The 16,865-nt window shown below is 42.6% G+C and overlaps 1 long non-coding RNA gene across 6 annotated transcripts in view; it reads right to left on the reverse strand.

Annotated features, from left to right (window-relative positions):
• Window positions 1–284: 284 nt before the first annotated feature.
• The window catches only part of LOC106729448, a 150,123-nt gene continuing 133,542 nt past the window's right edge, over window positions 285–16,865 (reverse strand). For all 6 annotated transcript variants that reach the window (XR_004323894.1, XR_004323898.1, XR_004323895.1 and 3 more), the window contains 3 exons: window positions 14,686–14,946; window positions 11,941–12,062; window positions 285–1,133 (listed from right to left, as the gene is read on the reverse strand). This is a non-coding gene — a long non-coding RNA (uncharacterized LOC106729448). The remainder of the gene's footprint in view (window positions 1,134–11,940; window positions 12,063–14,685; window positions 14,947–16,865) is intronic.

Below are 16,865 nucleotides of genomic sequence, written 5' to 3' on the forward strand. Positions count from 1 at the left end.
GCATCTGAACAACACTCATGGTTAGTGATCCTTTTAGCAAGTTGCCCAGGCTCGTTTGCATAATTGGCTTTCCCTTTATTCCTGGAAAAGCTAGGGACAAAAAATCAAAAGAAGTAATTATTTAATATCTTAGGTCATATAATCTGGAAGGGTTTAAGACATCCTAACAGCTTGGAAATGTCACAGTCCTTAAAATAATAATGTGTTTTGAACATGGGTTTTTAGACTGGGTAGGGGTTTAATGGCATTGATTTTTCAGTTCTATTATAAACACTCTTTATGAATTTTATTAGCATGCATTATTCAAATATTTTTATTTATCTTCAACTGTTGACAAAGAACATTGGAAAAGAAAGGTTTATGGGCATAAATGGTATTTTAATTGTGATACAAACAGTAAGAAATAATGTTCCCCTTTGAAAAGATAAAAACTTTGTATTCAAAAAAAAAATTACCCCAAGGCCAAATTACAATGGTTAAATGGTCTTGCCTTCTGTGATGGGACCCAAAACAAATGATAGAAAACAAGCATCTGAGATCTGGCCATAATTTTCCTGGTTTACCTCAATCTTTCACACCACACACAACTAATGAGGTGTCTGATTTGACCATTTTGTTCTCCAAGGTCCAGGCAAATTTCCAGATCTTGTCATGGGGTCAGAAGTAGCCCAGTATGACCTGAGGTCTTCCCAACCAGAACTCAGCACCTTGGCCTTGGCCATTCTAGTCTTGTTCCCATCTTAGAAGAGGCAGCAGAGCTGAGTGATGACACAAGGGGCTAGTGCCATCATCCAAAGTCAGGATGGACAACATAAAGAAGGGACAAGGGACTGGTTAGGAGAAAACCAAGGTCTTGAATCTTTAGGGAGCACTCTAGGAATCTGTGTCCACTTAGGGGAGCAACCGCTATTGCCATTTTGATTGCAGCTGGGGAGGAAGAACCATGATGTCCTTGGTGAGTGCTAGTGGCTGTCTCTCCTTCCATGTGGTTTTGTTTGGTGCAGTGAAGGGTGACATTGCTTTATAGAAAGGGCATGGTCTTCAGAATTCAAACAGGTCAGATTTCAGATTGCACCTTTGTCCATTCCCAGTTGTATGACTGTAAGCAAATTACTTGAGTTCTCTGAAGGGCTCTACAAAGATTAAATGAGAAAACCATGAAGCTCTTAGCAGAATAGTAAGTGTTTGGGACTCAATATATATATACACACATTGATGTAGTTGATTTTCTCTGCTCAGCCAGCTTTATTGGATGGACTTTTCAGTGTTACTGTGGAAAATGAAGAGGTCATTCAGAATCAAGTCTTGAATATCTCTCATCTTAACTTTTCCAGATATAAAATAAGTAAACCTTAGCTATACTAGGTGCTTTCAAATGCATAACCTTCTTTTAAACTTGGGAGGAGAGTAAAGGAGGGAGATGATAATGGTAATGTTTAATACAATAATTAATAAACTATTAAAATTCAGTAAGCACTAACTACCACACACTGATCACACATTTCACGTATTTTTTCTTTATTCCAAACACCACACATACACACACACCCTAAGTAGATACCATTATAATTATCAATGTGAGGATAAGAAATTTGAGGATCAGAGAGGTCAAGCAACTTTTCCAAGACAACACAGCTAGAAAGTGTCAGAACAGGGATTCAAATAGAACTGAATGAATACAGAGACTAAGTTTTGTGCCAGGAAGCCATGCTGTCTGCCTCCTTAAGTATGGGATCACCACCAGCCTCACCTGGAGATGCTGATCCTGATTTGCAGCTAGCCAGAGCATCAACAGCAAGTTGTCTTCACTATTATTAGGATTTCCTATGAGTAGAGTATGAACTGAGCAAAAATGGGTCCAGGCTGCATGGATGACGGGAGTATAAATGCAGACTGGATCACATTTTACAGAACAGTCTTCATAAATCAAGAAGCTGCCAACTCAGATCAACAACTTGGATGGCTTTCTAAAGATCTGATGTAAAATTGCCTGGTATCATGATGAATGGGAACTTCAGCTATGGAGAGGAGGTGGTCACCAACCTGTGAAGAGGTGATCAGCTTCCCTAAGAATGTCAAGCATGGACCAAGAATCATCTAATTAATGAAGTAAGATGATTCTTAGAATCTCTTGTCCACCCATTATCAAAGAGTTTAGTTTCCTCTTGAAAGAATCAATACTTTTTCCGGAAGAGGATATTTAAATATGTATAGGATCCTCTTCCATATTCCACTTAAATGGTAGATATTTAAATTTTTTTGTGTGTGAGGGAGGTAACAAGATTTATTAATTTATTTAATGGGGGTACTGAGGATTAAACCCAGGACCTCATGCATGCTAAGCATGTGTTCCACTACTGAGCTGTACCCTCCACCATTATGGTAGATTTTTAATTGCAGAGGCCTTATTGTGAATAAAGTTGCTTTGCTTTCTGTTATAAAAGCCTCAAGTTCCACTTAAAATATTCCCATGCTCTTTGGCAGTATGTGGTCAATCAAATGAGAATCACTGGGTAATGGAAAGAGCGCTTGGGGTAGGGAGCTCTGGGTCCTTGCCTTAGTTCTGACCCAAGCTGGCTTTGGGGTCTGGGGAAAACCACTTTCCCTCTCTTGGTATCAATTTTGTCATTTGTCAAAGGAAAAAAGATAGGTGAATTATATGACCTCCAGTCTCCCTTCAGTGTGGGTCCCTTTAATATTCTGTGGTTCTTGAATATCTTTACCAGAATAATACTCATCAAAGTCAAAGCTCCTTGAAAGGTCCAAACTGGTATTTCATTGATGTTATTACTTGTAACTAGGACCAGTGGAGACAGAACTGACCTTTTCTTCTAGGAAGCTGCAGCAGAGTTTATTAAGATTGAGGCTTTGATATAGAACTAGAAGCTTCTGGCATCTGAAACACCAAGCAGAGGTGGAAAGGCAGAAGTCAAGGTGAGGCTGAGAAAGAACAGGTGAGGAAAGAAGAGGAGCCAAAGGGAATAACGTGGGAGGGGGTAAGGGGAAGAAGAAGGAAGTAGGAGAGGAGGAAGAGGGAGGGAGGAGGAGAGAAGGAAAGAAGGGGGAAAAGATGGGAAGGGAAATTGAGAGAGAAAACAGGTGAGATGGGGGAAGAAATGGATTCAGCCCTACAATCAAGGCCCTAGGTCCTTGGGATCTGAAGTGGAATTGCAAGAGGCCATGGGTACCTGGCAGCTCTTGGCTGGACCTCCAATAGTTAGCCCTGCCTTGGAGGTGAGCCCTTGCTTCTTAGCCAAGTCCTGAGAGGCCAAGCACTTGACTCACAACAGGTATTAAATGAACATCTATTGACTGCTACAAAATATTTGCTTAAAAGGAATAAACGACGTCATACCCGCAGATTCACTGTAGACTAACAGTCAACAGATATTCATGGTAACACCCTGTGTGCAGGTATTGTGTTTATATTACCTCACTGAAGCAGAGGTTCTCCTTCACGCCCTGCACTGGGGGAGGAATGGTCAGAAGGTAGAATTCCCCACGGTCCACCCCTTGCCTTGCTAGTGGTGGATGTCTCCCAAGCTGATTTGCCCAGCGACCTATTTTAATCTAGACAGATTTGCAATGCTTGGATTCTAAATTCTATACACACTTTGTATTATTTAAGGCAACTCCAGCCGCTGTAACAAATGAATACCAGAGCCTCAGTGGATGAACACACTGTTAAGAGTATTTCTTTCTCATGCAACAGTCCAGTGTGAGTACTGGGTAGGCACCTTCCACACAGTGACTGATGAACCTTAACTCATTCCCTTTTATCATTCTTCCATCTTCAACACAATTGTTTCCACGCATACTGCGGAAAGTGGGGAAGGCAAACCTGCTTATTAATCACAGTGGAACACCTAGAATGAACATTTCTTCTGCACACAGTTCACTGGCTAGAACAAGTCACGTGTCCGGATTCAGATGCTGGTAGAGAAGGTGACGGCAGAGGTGACTGATGAGAAATGCATTCCCCTTCCCCAAAATGACTCTATACTATGGAAGGAGAGCATGAATCCTGGTGGACAGCTAGCCATTTCTTCCCCACACTCTCTTCAATAAAGAGAAGGAGGCAGTAATTCTCAACCTTGGGTCCTACCAAAAGATACAGCATGGAAAAAATTACCTTTACCTATGAAGTCGTTCTTTTCTCTTAGAACAAAGATATATTGTAGATTAGAATAAAAGTGTTCTCATACATTTTTAAACTAAAGCATGAGATATCAAGCAAATAACACGTTTCCATACACACACACACACACACACACACACACAAAGTATCCATCGTCCTCGCCGTAAGCAAGGAACGTTTAAGGAATCCTTAAATAATTGTTGAAAAACATAGGTCATAAATCTTAGCAGTCTCTTTTTTCTCCTTGTATTTCTTCTCTCCCTTTGAGAATGCAGTTTTACAACAGATTTCAGAAATTTGGAGACATCCCCCTCTTTCCCTCTTCTGTCAAAGACAAAGCTCTGATCCTTGGAGTCTGTAGTGGAAGTTCAATGCTTTATTTGCCCTAACTCAGGTGAGTTACTGAGGAAGACAGAGGAACATACTTGGCTGAACTCTGAGCCACCCTAGAGCTTTCTATTGTAGGGAGAGTAGTTCTCCCCCACTGCTTTGTCTAACAGTGGACAGCTGTCATAAAGACAGGAATAAGATAGCAATCCGAAATGTCATGGTGTTGCGTCTAAGTAATTTACAGCCCTAGACGGATTCACAGTCTAGAGGTAGAAGAGAAAACAGGAGACAATGGGGGAAGATGTTTAATACAAACTGAAAGACTTGGAGGGGTGAGCAGACTGTAGCCTGGGAGTGGACCCCCACTGGGGAGAGGTCAGCAAGCTGCCCTGGTGGAGGTCACACGAGGCAGGCTGGGGACTGAGGACCCGATGAGCCTCTCTTTCTGCACCAGCTGCAGACCACTGTGGTACTGCAGCCTTCTGCCTCAAGAGAGTACGTTGACTTCCTGCCTCATGGGTGAAGTTTACTCGCCTGTAAAACTTGGAATGGGCAACAGTCTTGAAAACAAAATTTTCTCGAGAGAGAAAAGGGATTTTCAAAGTTCACCTAATTCATCTTTACATATCGCGCAAGAGGAAAGCTTTGCTAGAAGCCGTAGTGTAAACAAGGAGCGATGCTGTGTGAGCAAACTCCTACCTGACAGAAAACAGGCAAAAATCTTTCTGGCTCTAGAGCCCGGGGAGCCTAATGCAAATCCTCCTCCTTCCCTTCTACCCTTTTGAGAGAGGGGGGATGATGTAACAAGTCCAGATGTGTAGTAGCGGAGGGAGAAGCTGAGCCAGCAGGAATCCGTGCCCCTCCTCCCGAGAGAAGGCAGTCTCAGTGGATGCAGCCACACAGAGTCAGATGGTGTGGTGGAGGGCTGGGGGTCTCTGAGTAGAGAAAGGACTGCAGAGACGGCACCAGACGCTCCTGCGGTCTCACAGGAGACAAGCAGGTAGCCGACGGTTCTCGTCCAGTAAGTGTGCTGAGTGAGGGCTTCGAGTCTCATGGGCTCAACCTCGGCTGGTCAGCAGGGAGATGGCGGAGCTCCCAGGGAATGTTGCCTGTGTCGAGGGACTAGGACCTGAGTTTCACCAGCCATGTACCTCAGATAAGACCTGGTCACTCAGTGGACAAGGACATCTCAACCAGAGGTCAGGAAGAACTACAAGACAACACAGGGACATAAACACCCAACAGCTGCCTCTGTTCTCCAGAGGACATGCCTGATTCGTCATTCTTACAGATTCTATCTTGGAGAGGATATTGGATGAACACTTGAAAGGCAAACACAGCCTGGTAGGGAGATGAACCTTGAACCACAAAGAGACTGAACTAAACGAGAGGGAACTATTTAATCCCAGCAGAGACTGAGATACACTGAATTGTCAGGATTGTTCTTCCAACAACTCCCAGCCCCTTTGGAAGGAAATCTTTCAGATTAACATGTGTATCACCTCTTTTTTTAGACCTCTAAGTACATTGTATAAAAAAATGTTGACCCCATGATACTTGTATAACTTACATCTAGCAGAATACTATCACACAGCATATGCTTGGAATGTATTTCTTGCATAAAGATTTCAGACATAATACAGACTACTCTATCTTCTTAAACCAAAAAACAAGTTAACAATACCATGTTCCAGCTCTGTATATAGATAGAGGTGACTTCCATAGTCATATGAATATTCATGGTATATTTTTAAAGTTGAAAGCCAGAAATATTTTATAGCAATTTATTCCAAGGATTTATGATGACTAACTTAAAACAGTCCATGTGAAATAAAAAATTAGAGTAATATCTGAAAAATAAAGGCCCACACCTCACACATACCTCAGGTCTGCAACTACTTGGGAAGGTAGTATTGTGTCCTGTATTTTCTGCTGCTTTTTTCAATTCTCTAATTTATTTTGTTACTGAGACTAGATGAACCAGAACACAGTTTTGAGTCTCTGCACTGATTCTAAATAATGGGATAAAAATATTTTTAGGTAAAAACAAAGGGCAAAAGTGGGTTTATTATATATACAGAGGCAGTAATAACTTTTATATTTAATGTGTTAACTGCAATCCGCTGGCTTCTCCAATTTCTTTGCAAAGGAAGAATGAATTTCATGCAGGAACAGCTTGAGGATTTTAATATTTACACAAGAGGCATAAAGCAATATTTTTACAAGGATAAAATAAAAGTTGCCAAGGGTTACCTCCACCATAAAGTATCCAGTAGAAAATATAATATTATAAACAAAAGCTTTTGCACACACACAAAATAAAAGAGGCTGACGTTCTCCAGCAAAATAAAGCAATTTAAATAAACTAAACAAAATGACGGCTCTAGCAATGGACTTCTGTCTTGACCCATTAACTTACAAGGACAAGGTAAAATAAAACGAATCTCACAAATAGCGCAATAATCTTGAATTGGTTGGTGGTTGGGTTGGTGCGTTTGTTTTTGCAACACGTCATTTTCCCCTGGCACCAGGTAGGATGTCTGTCCCAGCCATGGCCATACCAACAGAGCCAAGCAGGAGAGTTTTGGGTTATCACATCCATAAAATTGCCCCAGTTCTTTCATCTTACTGAAGAACTTCATTTTAGTCTACGAGATGATCATTAACCTTCCTGCTCTAAGGCTCTACTAGACTATGATTCGAACATTATCGTGGACCTTTTCTAAGGAGAAAGCTGCTTCTCTTTACGTATTTCAACCTTATCAACCCAATGGAAGGGTAATTTAGTTTCTCCCCTGTCTAAAGTGACCCTTCAGATCCTGAACCATTGGCACTCAGTGCTGTCACATTATTTAACCCAGGTTAGTCATGGGGCCAGCCTGCCAGCGTGGAAGCATCAGTTGACTGCTTGACAGTTTTCCTCAATAAGCCCCCAAGTGATCAATGTGCCAGCCTGCTGAGAAAATCTATAAAAATCTCTTGTCAGTTGTATAACTCTGTGGTGGCCATACGGGCAAGTGGGAAGGCTGGAGAGCAGAACTTTGCGCTTGAAGTTCCTCACATCCTACCACACAGATTTTAGGCCACGATCCAGCATCCTAGAAGCAACTGTGAACTAAATTCCTGTAAGGCCTATCAGCCCACAGAAGATTTGTTTTTCCCAAGCTGCCTCTCGGGATTCTTCTCCGTTGCCACTCTGTCCTCATGTTCCCCCGCATTCCTGACTATGAAAATAAGAACTTACAACTGAAGTGATAAAGATATGCAGCCTTGTAACAAAACAGTGAAGCCCAAGGGACAGGTAAGAGAATTTCTGAGGCTGCCCAATAAGAATGTTATACAGAAATTCTTTCCTGTTATACAGGAAAATCCCTTTGAACGTGAAGATTAGAAGGGACTTCAGGAGTCGTATGACCCACTTGGAAAAGGAAACCCAAAGCCCCTCAATAATCCCTGCTTACTCAGAGTGTGCAGGCCTGAGTCACTCAAGGACTCACTGTCACTAGAGATAATGTGGTCTGGAGTCCTCTCTCACTGTTAGGAAACTGTTCATGAAACCCCAGTGTATTGGCATCACCAGCCAGCCTGCAGGAGGCAGTGATGTCTCAGCATGGAAACCAAACTACTGCAACTGCTTCTGTCATGGTCCTCGGGTCACCTGGAATCCCCGATGACCTCCGGATCACTAAACTCTGTGTCTGGGGAGGAGAAATATGACTTCACTTCTCTAGAGCTGCCTCTTTCGAAGGGAGTTCCCTCAGCAGAGCCATTGAGGTCTTACTGCCTTAGTTCTTTTCTGCTCTGACTGCGAGGGTCAGAGGGCTAGCTGAAGTGCTGAAGGATGGTGGGCAGTGCAGGAAACCAGCAAGAACTTGTTTCTGGCAGAACTAGAAGGGGCTTCCGTATGGGCTGAGGAAGGGCTGTCGGGGGATGTTACAGAATGAAAACGCCTGCGGAGCACACGTTACATCACCCTGTGACTTACCCGGGATGTGTCGGGAATATGTTTACACACAATGATGAAGTATGAGACCTGGAGCTGGTTTGTGGAGACGCTCCGTCACCAAAGGGGGCTCTTCCAGGCCATCCTGGGTGAGCTCAGGTGAGGCCATGTGGTTAGCTGTGAGTGACAAGTTTTAGATCACTTCTGGCTCTGAGGCAGTCTGTCCCTAGTGCCTGGTTGGACAAATTCCAAACTCTCTTCCTTCTCACAGCTCCCATCACAGACGGGCAGTGTGGGGGCCTGGGGAAGTTGACCGCGGGGCTTCCGACAAACCATGCATCTTGGTCAAGAGCCCCTCAGAGGAGCCACAGGAGACTTCTCTGGTAATGTCCTCTGAGTATATTTTTAAATATTTGTATTTGTAAGACCCCAACAACTGCATGTTTTTGTTGTTCAAACTGCACGTGATATGCACATTTCACCCTACATCTGTAGCCAGAGCAACCTCTGATTCCAGGCCTGCCGTTCTCTCTGCCCACCTGATGGCTGCCTTTAGCTGTGTGTGTGTGCACATGTGTGCACGCGTGTGCGTGTGTGCATGTGTTTCCCCTTGAGCTCTCCTTCTAAGAAAAGACGTCAAGTCCCTTCCTCACTTTGATCTGTTTCCCTCAGATCTGCCCCTTGCCCTTTCTCGGCTCTGCTCTGTCTCACTTTGTTTCAGTTTCCTGTGTCAGCTGGCTTCTGGCCAAGTTTGGCCAGTGGAAGGACAGGCAGGTGATGGTGGAGTAGGAGAAAGAAAGACCCCAAGTGGTTTTCCCTCTCCTGCACTGTCTCGGGCACTGTCTCAGCAACAGCCGTGCCTCTTCTATGGCCCCAGCTCCTGCCAAGTAGCAGGAATTCCACATTCTCCCTGGTGACTCTAGTTCTTGGGCCACAGTAACCCCAGCTCCTTCCTTTCTCCCCACCTCCCACCCCCTGCTGATTAGGGTTCTCGCAGCTTCTTGCTCATCTCGGAGTCATCTTCCTGCTCCCTAGACGGCTTTTTAGCTTCATCACTGGTGATACCCAGTCCCTCTGTTAAATCCTAAATACTTACAGTATTTTGTTTTCCGGTTGGATCATGACTTGTATAGATGGTAATGGCTGAATAGGAAATTTTTTGAGCAAGAGTCAGTAGAACTTTCTATCTGACTGCATATAAGAGCTGAAGACAGTGACTAGTAAAACGTAACTCCAGTATCTTTGTAGTCAATCAATTTCAGTGCTAGAAAATGAACTCGAGAGAGATTAAGAAATGAAGACTACTCTAGGCTATTTATCAAGAAGTTGGTGTGAGTCTTAGGCAGATTTCAGACCATATCTTTCACAGGCCATCAGACTAATCTTTGAGCAAAAATGTTTGGGGGGTACCTCATGGTTGATGCTGCTGTAAGTTACGTAAATAAATAATGTAGCAAAAAAATATGTGGGATCTCAGAGTTAGTAGGAACGATACCAGAAGAGTGAGGATGAAGAGAAATGGCATAAGACAAAAGGGAGGAAAAGAAGAAACATGGCAGTGCTGGGAAGGAGAACCTCTAGACCAGGGGTGGCCAAACCACAGCCCACGGGCCAAATCCATTGGCTGTTATTGTCAATAAAGTTTTACTGGAACACAGCCACACCCACTCATTTACACACTGTCTAAGGCTTCTGAGCTTTGACAACAAAATTGAATAGTTGCAATTATATATCCCTCAAACCCTAAAATGTTTACCCTCTGATCCTCCACAGAAGTTGGCCAGTCCCTGCGGGAGTCTCCCATGTAGCAATCGACAAGCCCCTCCTGAGGAACTCCCAGCCTTCAAAGCAGAATTAAGCCCGCTTGCATCTGCGCACTCATGGCTCCTTTTATATACAGTCTTATGCCCCCGATCACATCGTAACCTGAGTCACTGCTGAGATGGTGCTTGCTGTCACCCGTCTCCCTGTGGGTTATAGCAGAAGCCACCTCGTCGATTTCCCTCCAGCCTTGCACAAACTGCCAGCATAACCGCTTTAAAACACGAGTCAGGCTGTTTCAGTGTTCAACAACCGCCCCCCTCCCCCAGCAGCTCCTGCCATATTGAGGATAAAATTCCAATGCTTTGCTGTGGCCTTGAGGTCCCTGCCTACATCCAGGACCCCAGGCCCTACAGTCCTACCCCAGCTGTGCTGGCTTGTTTATGGTGTCTCCGACAAGCTTGTTCTTCTCTCAGGGCCTTTGAAATTGTTGCTCTCCTGTGTGGAAAACTCCTCTTCCAGATCCTCACAGCTGGCCACTTCCTGGTACTCAGATCTCAGCACAGATGCCTCCTACTCAGAGCAGCTGTTCCTAACGATCCCAGCTACAGTACTGCCCCCCTCCCCCCAGGGCATCCTTCTGTATCAATCCACCCTGCTTTACTTTAGTCATAGCTCTCATGGCCGTGTGAAATGATCTTGTTTATTTGTTTCCTTATTCATTGACTGTTTCCTACAATGCAAACTTACCAAAGCAATGACCTCGTATCCTGGGTTCACTGCTGCATTCCCAATGTTAAGAATAATCCCTGGCATTTAGGTGCTTAATACAGATTTGCTGAATAAGTGAATGAATGATTTGTATAAGTGTCCACTTATTTGTATTTTGCCTCAAGCCAACATCAGGCGCTTAGAGGCCAACGATCGAACAGTTATTATATCCTTAACACATAACAAGGTGCCTGGATTTCAACGAATGCACTTAATAAATGTTTGTTGAACAAATCGTTGAGTTATCGAGTGAACACTTAAAGACAATGAAAATGCATGCAACCATAGAAAATAGGTGTTTTGTTCTAGAAATATGCAAACTACAATTGAATTAGTTTAAATGTTAAGGTGTTCTTATGAGATAACAGGTATTGATCATATTGAACCTGACAAATTTTTAAAGATTTCAGAGAATGGCCATGGTTCCAATTTACCTAATTGGCCAATTATTTTTGCTTTCAAACTATAACAAATAGCTGCAAACATCTTTTAGCAGAATTTTTTTTTTTTTTTTGCTTATACTAGTATGTACTCATCCTTTGGGAATGCTGACAAATTCTCTCAATTGGTAATAGAAATAACTGCAAACCTGGCATCTTCAAACGTGGTGCATTTCAGGCCCAGTCATGGAGTTAGATGTCTGATGGTATTGCAATGACAAAAATAAGAGTCAATTTCTCTCCAAGTTCTGTCTTTGATGACACTAATCGTGTGTGCTTTTGTTAGTTCAGGTTTGGTTCAAAATGAATAGGGAAGGAATAGAGTAGACAGCTGGATGTCATACTCTTTTTCTTTCTAAGGTAATTTACCCCCTGAAGAAAGAGAAAAATAAGCATTTGCAGGTGCAAATTCATTCAAAGTCAGTTCTCCAAAATCTGAGTGTGATAAGTAAAGAATCTATGCCTGAAGTTCAGATCAAAGCCATTGAAAGGAATTACTAAGGAACAAAGAAATTGGTCCTAATTCCACAAGAGATGGAACCTTGGACAGAGCCTACCTTTTATGTGCTCAAATGTATGTGGGTCCAGATCCGATGCAGTTCCAGGGGCAACTGTGTCATCTGGGGAGGCAGCTGGCAGGGCCCAGTAACTTCCTGGCATTCCAGCATCTGCTTCTCAGCTTTGCAGATCCAGAAAACAGAATGTGTCAGTGTGCTTGGAGTTGATTAATCCCTGGGAATTTACAAGAGACTGATGAACAAAGCAGAGTGCCAATTTAGCGATTTACACTAAGAAATGTAACTGCCAAGTGGTTCCGAGCATTTATGTCAGCAGGAGAACGCAGCCCTGCTAAGGACGCAAGGAGGTAAATCATAATCTGAAGTTTGCTGGGTGAGCGTAGACTTGGAGCAGGAGGAGGAAGTTGGATGACCTTAAGAACTGGTGTCGTTAGGCCTGCCACATCTATCTCCAAATTGAGGTTTACCTGCCAGGAAGGCAGGACACCTGGATTCTCTGTCAAGTGCTGGAAACAAACCGACAGTTCCTGCTCACTGGCCTTCCTTCTTCTAGATTCCTTGCTGGACACCTACACATTCCCTCTTCACACACCTTAATGCCATTGAATAGGTTATGTCTTTTTTTTTTTTTTATTTTTACATTCAATGAGTCTTCATCTCTAATAGCAATGAGCAAATATTTATTGAGTGGTAGTAAGTGCTAGACGTATGTTAACTCCATAGTCAGTTCTGCCTAAATGGTTTTGAAAACACTAACTTGTTCCAAAATGACTGATATATTAAGGAACAATTTGAATACAATGCGAATTTGTTTGCTTATGGACAGTTTGGTCTGCGGGAACCTCTAGGTGAAAACAAAACCTCCAGTCCGCTGAAACCAACGAAACCAACTGCTGTGAATACCCAGAGCGCGTACGTGCACGTGCTGCAAACACATACCAGCTGCCTCCGTCCCCCACGTTAGGAGTCGGCTTATCCACATCCAGTGGCACAACTGTCCTTCCAATTTCAGATTACCCACAAGCTGCACCCTTGTGACACCCAGTTCCACAGCAAATTCCAGGTCTTTTATCTGATAAAGGGTCATATTTATCGTAGCATTTGTGTATTTCTTAACTGCTTGTCATGTAAAATTGCACTGCCCTTTTTGTTAAAGGATTCTCTTCTTTTTTTATGGTGTCACTGATGATGTAGTGTTATGCCTCTAACTTTATCTTTCCCCCAAGCTTGTGGTTTTTATTGTGTGATTTTGCATAGCACAGTGATTTTAGGAAATGCATATGTCGTGGTACAGTAGGACTGACTGCCCCTTATCATTTTTCGTAGGAGGACACTGAGATTCGAGGAGTTTGAGTAATGGACCTCAAAACAAAGAGCTGGTAAGTGGTTAAGCAAAGATTCAAACTATCTGCTCTAACACACTCTGAAAGCCTTGGGATCCTGATTTCATATAAGGGCCAATCTATCTTTTCTTTTTATTACTGAAGTATAGTTCATTTACAATGTTGTGTTAATTTCTGATGTACAGCAAAATGATTCATTTATACATATATATTCCTTCTCATATTCTTTTTCATGATAGGCCATTATAAGATATTGAATGTTGTTCCCTGTGCTATACAATAGGACCCTGTTGTTTATTGATTTTATATTTAGTGGTTAGTATCTACAAATCTCGAGCTCCCAATTTAACCCTCCCCACCCCCTTTCTTTTAAAGTGGTTTTCACCAAGAACTAATAATAGTTACCCCATACTCAGAGGCAGTGTGGTGTAGTGGTAAAAATTATGTTTTTTGGAGCCCTGCTGCCTGGGTTCACATCCTGACTCTGTCACTTGCAACCTGTTTAAAATGAGCAGGTTACATGTTATGACCTGTTACTGCAAAATGACCCCAAGAATCTCCCTCCTTGTATCCTCACCGTTTGCAACATGATTTGCCATCAAGGGGCAGATTCTTACTTTCCTCACCCCGTGGCTCTGGACTGGCCTTGTGACCTGCTCTAATGAACAAAATACGGCAGAAATGACTTGTACTAGTCCCAAAGTTAGGCTCAGGAGCCCCTGAATGCTTCGCTTATTCTCCTGGACAGCTGCCACCACCATGTGCACAAGCCTAGACCAGCCTGCTGGGTAATGAGAGATCATGCGGCTCCATCACCCCAGTATCCCCAGGTACAGCTAGTCAGTGGTCACAGTGTGCGTGAGGCCATTGTAGACTGCCAGCCCCCAGTGAGCTGAAAGCTAATCACAGATGCAGGAATGGGTCCAACTAAGACCAGTTCAGCCAGACCCAGATCAGAATTGGTATTTTACACGACTAGACTTGGGGAGTACTGGTTACACAGAAAAACCCTACCTGATGCATTTAACTTCTCTATACATCAGTGGTCCAGCATGTGAGATGGGACAAATAACAGAGCTGGGGGCATTAAATGAGTTAAGTGTACAGGGAACAATACCTTCTGTGTTAAGCTCTGTCCTAGTATAACAAAAATGATGCCTTAAACACTAGTTATTTATTATTATTATTTCTCACACTTCTGAGGGTTGACTGGGCTCAGTTAGGAGGCTCATGCTTGGGGTCTCTCAGACAGTTGCAGGCAGATGATGGTTCTGGCTGGAATCATCTTGAAAACTTCTTCACTCATATGGTACCTGGGCTGGAAGACTTGGAAGTTGGGCATTGGACCAACTGGAGTTCAGACACCTCTCTGTCTCTCTGTCTCTCTCTCTCTCTTTGGGATCTCTCCAAATAGTGAACTTGCATTAGTGAGACTTCTTACCTGGCAGGTGGAGTTCTCAGAATCCAAGAGCAGACAGGCAGAAACTATGTGGTCTTTTACATCTCAGATTCGAAAGCCCTGCTGTGTTCCTTTGCTGCATTCTGTTTGTCCAGGTGGTCACAAAGTCTTGTTCAAGTTTGAGGAGAAAGAGTATACACTCCAGGTCTGGATGGAAGGTGTGTCAGAGAATTTGCAGTTGTGTTTGAAAAACATCATGATCTCTTCACATATATCCATAATTACATCATTCTCACAGCAACCCTAATAAGATTAGTAAAAACAGTATATCCGCATTTTTATTATTATTTGAAGACTTATTTTGACACAGTCTGAGGTTCACAGCAAAACTGAGAGAAAAAGATTTCCCATAAGCCCCTTGCATGCACAGACACCCCCATTATCACCTTTCCCACCACAGTGGTTCATTTGTTACAACTCATGAACCTGCATGGACACATCCCTGTATCCATTTTTAACATGAGGAAAACCTGACTCAGAAAGATTAAATAATTTGCTGAAAGTCACAAAGCTGGTAATTCTCAGAGCTTTTACTCCACCCAGGATGTTTTTAGCTAAAGCTTGTAATTTTAACCCCTGTGTGACACTGCTAGTCTCACTCATCCCATCTCAGTTTCACTACCATCACGTTTAGTGGGCACAAAAACCTCTGAGCGGGGAGATAAGCAACTGCCTCTCCCACGTGGGACACTGTTTACGCTCATGTACCCATAAATAGACAATCAAGCCCTTTTTTAGCCCTTCCTCACAAGCCTATTTATACACCATTGTTATGATACAGAAGTTGTTAGATTATTGGGAAAATGAAGAAGAAAGCTGTGAGGAATCCAAATAGAGAATTCTCTCTCCCTTGTAACAGAAAAGCTCATATATCTATCCCTGCCTGCACAGTCTAAACATTTTTGGACTCTTAACCCAAGCATATGCCCTATGAGCACGGTGCAGTTTAGGAAAACATCTGCAAGAGAGTCAAAGCTACAAAACTATTGGCTTTATTACCGATAGAGAAGCATCAGATAGTTGGATTGTTTAAGAATTTAGACAGAAGAGACAGCAAAGGTAAAAAGAGGCAGCCTGGTATAGATGAAATACTAACAATTATAATTCCTTATATTTTATATATAATTCCTTATATTTATATAGTGTTAGTATCTTAGAAGTCAGGTTTACATGTATTAGTTAACTTATGAGCAACAAAAAGAAAAGAGGACGTTTTATTTTATTCAGTATCTGTGAATGGACAACATGAAATCTCTTTCCCATGAACACACAGATGGGAATGTCAGAGCTGGGTCTGTAAGTCAGGCATTAAGTCCTAGTCTTGATCACTGCCCACCACCCACAGGATGGGGCTGGCATAACTCATTCTAGTCTTGTTGGATATACTGTTTAACTTCTTCCTGCCAGAGTTTCCATAACTTTATACTTTGAGGTTTTTGTTGTTCCAAATGGCTTTTAAGGTCCCTTCTCTGATATTGCATATGTGATGGTAAAAGGGTCATGGCTTGCATGATGAAACTGATACCAGCAGAATGTAAGAATAAGCCTGGTCAAAATTATCCTTAAAAATCCCTACGGAGGGTACCATACTGGAAACTGATACACACCACTCTTTAACAGCAGTTTTCTTCCCTGTGTTTTTTCTTGTTGGGGTTTCCTTTGATGAGCCTTAGATGAAGTCAGTGACTTAGGTTAGGGTCTGTTTGAACTACATTCAGCACAGAGACATGCTTAGCCAGGAAACTGAGACAAGCAGAAGGGGTAATGAATTCATCCCTCTGTGTAACAGTCACAGCCTCAAAAGAACGACTGGCAGATAAAACAACAGTATGAAACTGCTATTTAATATTGGGTAAATTTGTTGGTTTATTTTTCCTTTTGTTTGTTTTTTCTATTTTTTCTCTTAAAGGTGAGGTTTAGCACATACAGATCACTTAAATATCATTCAATATTATTATTCAGTTAGAAAAGATAAACAGTTGTAAGCCACAGCTGAACAGAGGAAGGATAATCATAAAACTATAAACATCAGAGCATATGAACTGAGTAAGAAAGACATAGATTCAAAATCAGACTCTTCTTCTCATTCCTTGGTAATCTTGGGATTGGAATCTGTAAAACTGAAACACCACCACCTACTCCTGGGCCTGTAAAGAGATGTA

The sequence above is a fragment of the Camelus ferus genome, chromosome 11 (assembly GCF_009834535.1).
Source record: "Camelus ferus isolate YT-003-E chromosome 11, BCGSAC_Cfer_1.0, whole genome shotgun sequence".
In the NCBI taxonomy this organism is placed as follows: domain Eukaryota; kingdom Metazoa; phylum Chordata; class Mammalia; order Artiodactyla; family Camelidae; genus Camelus; species Camelus ferus.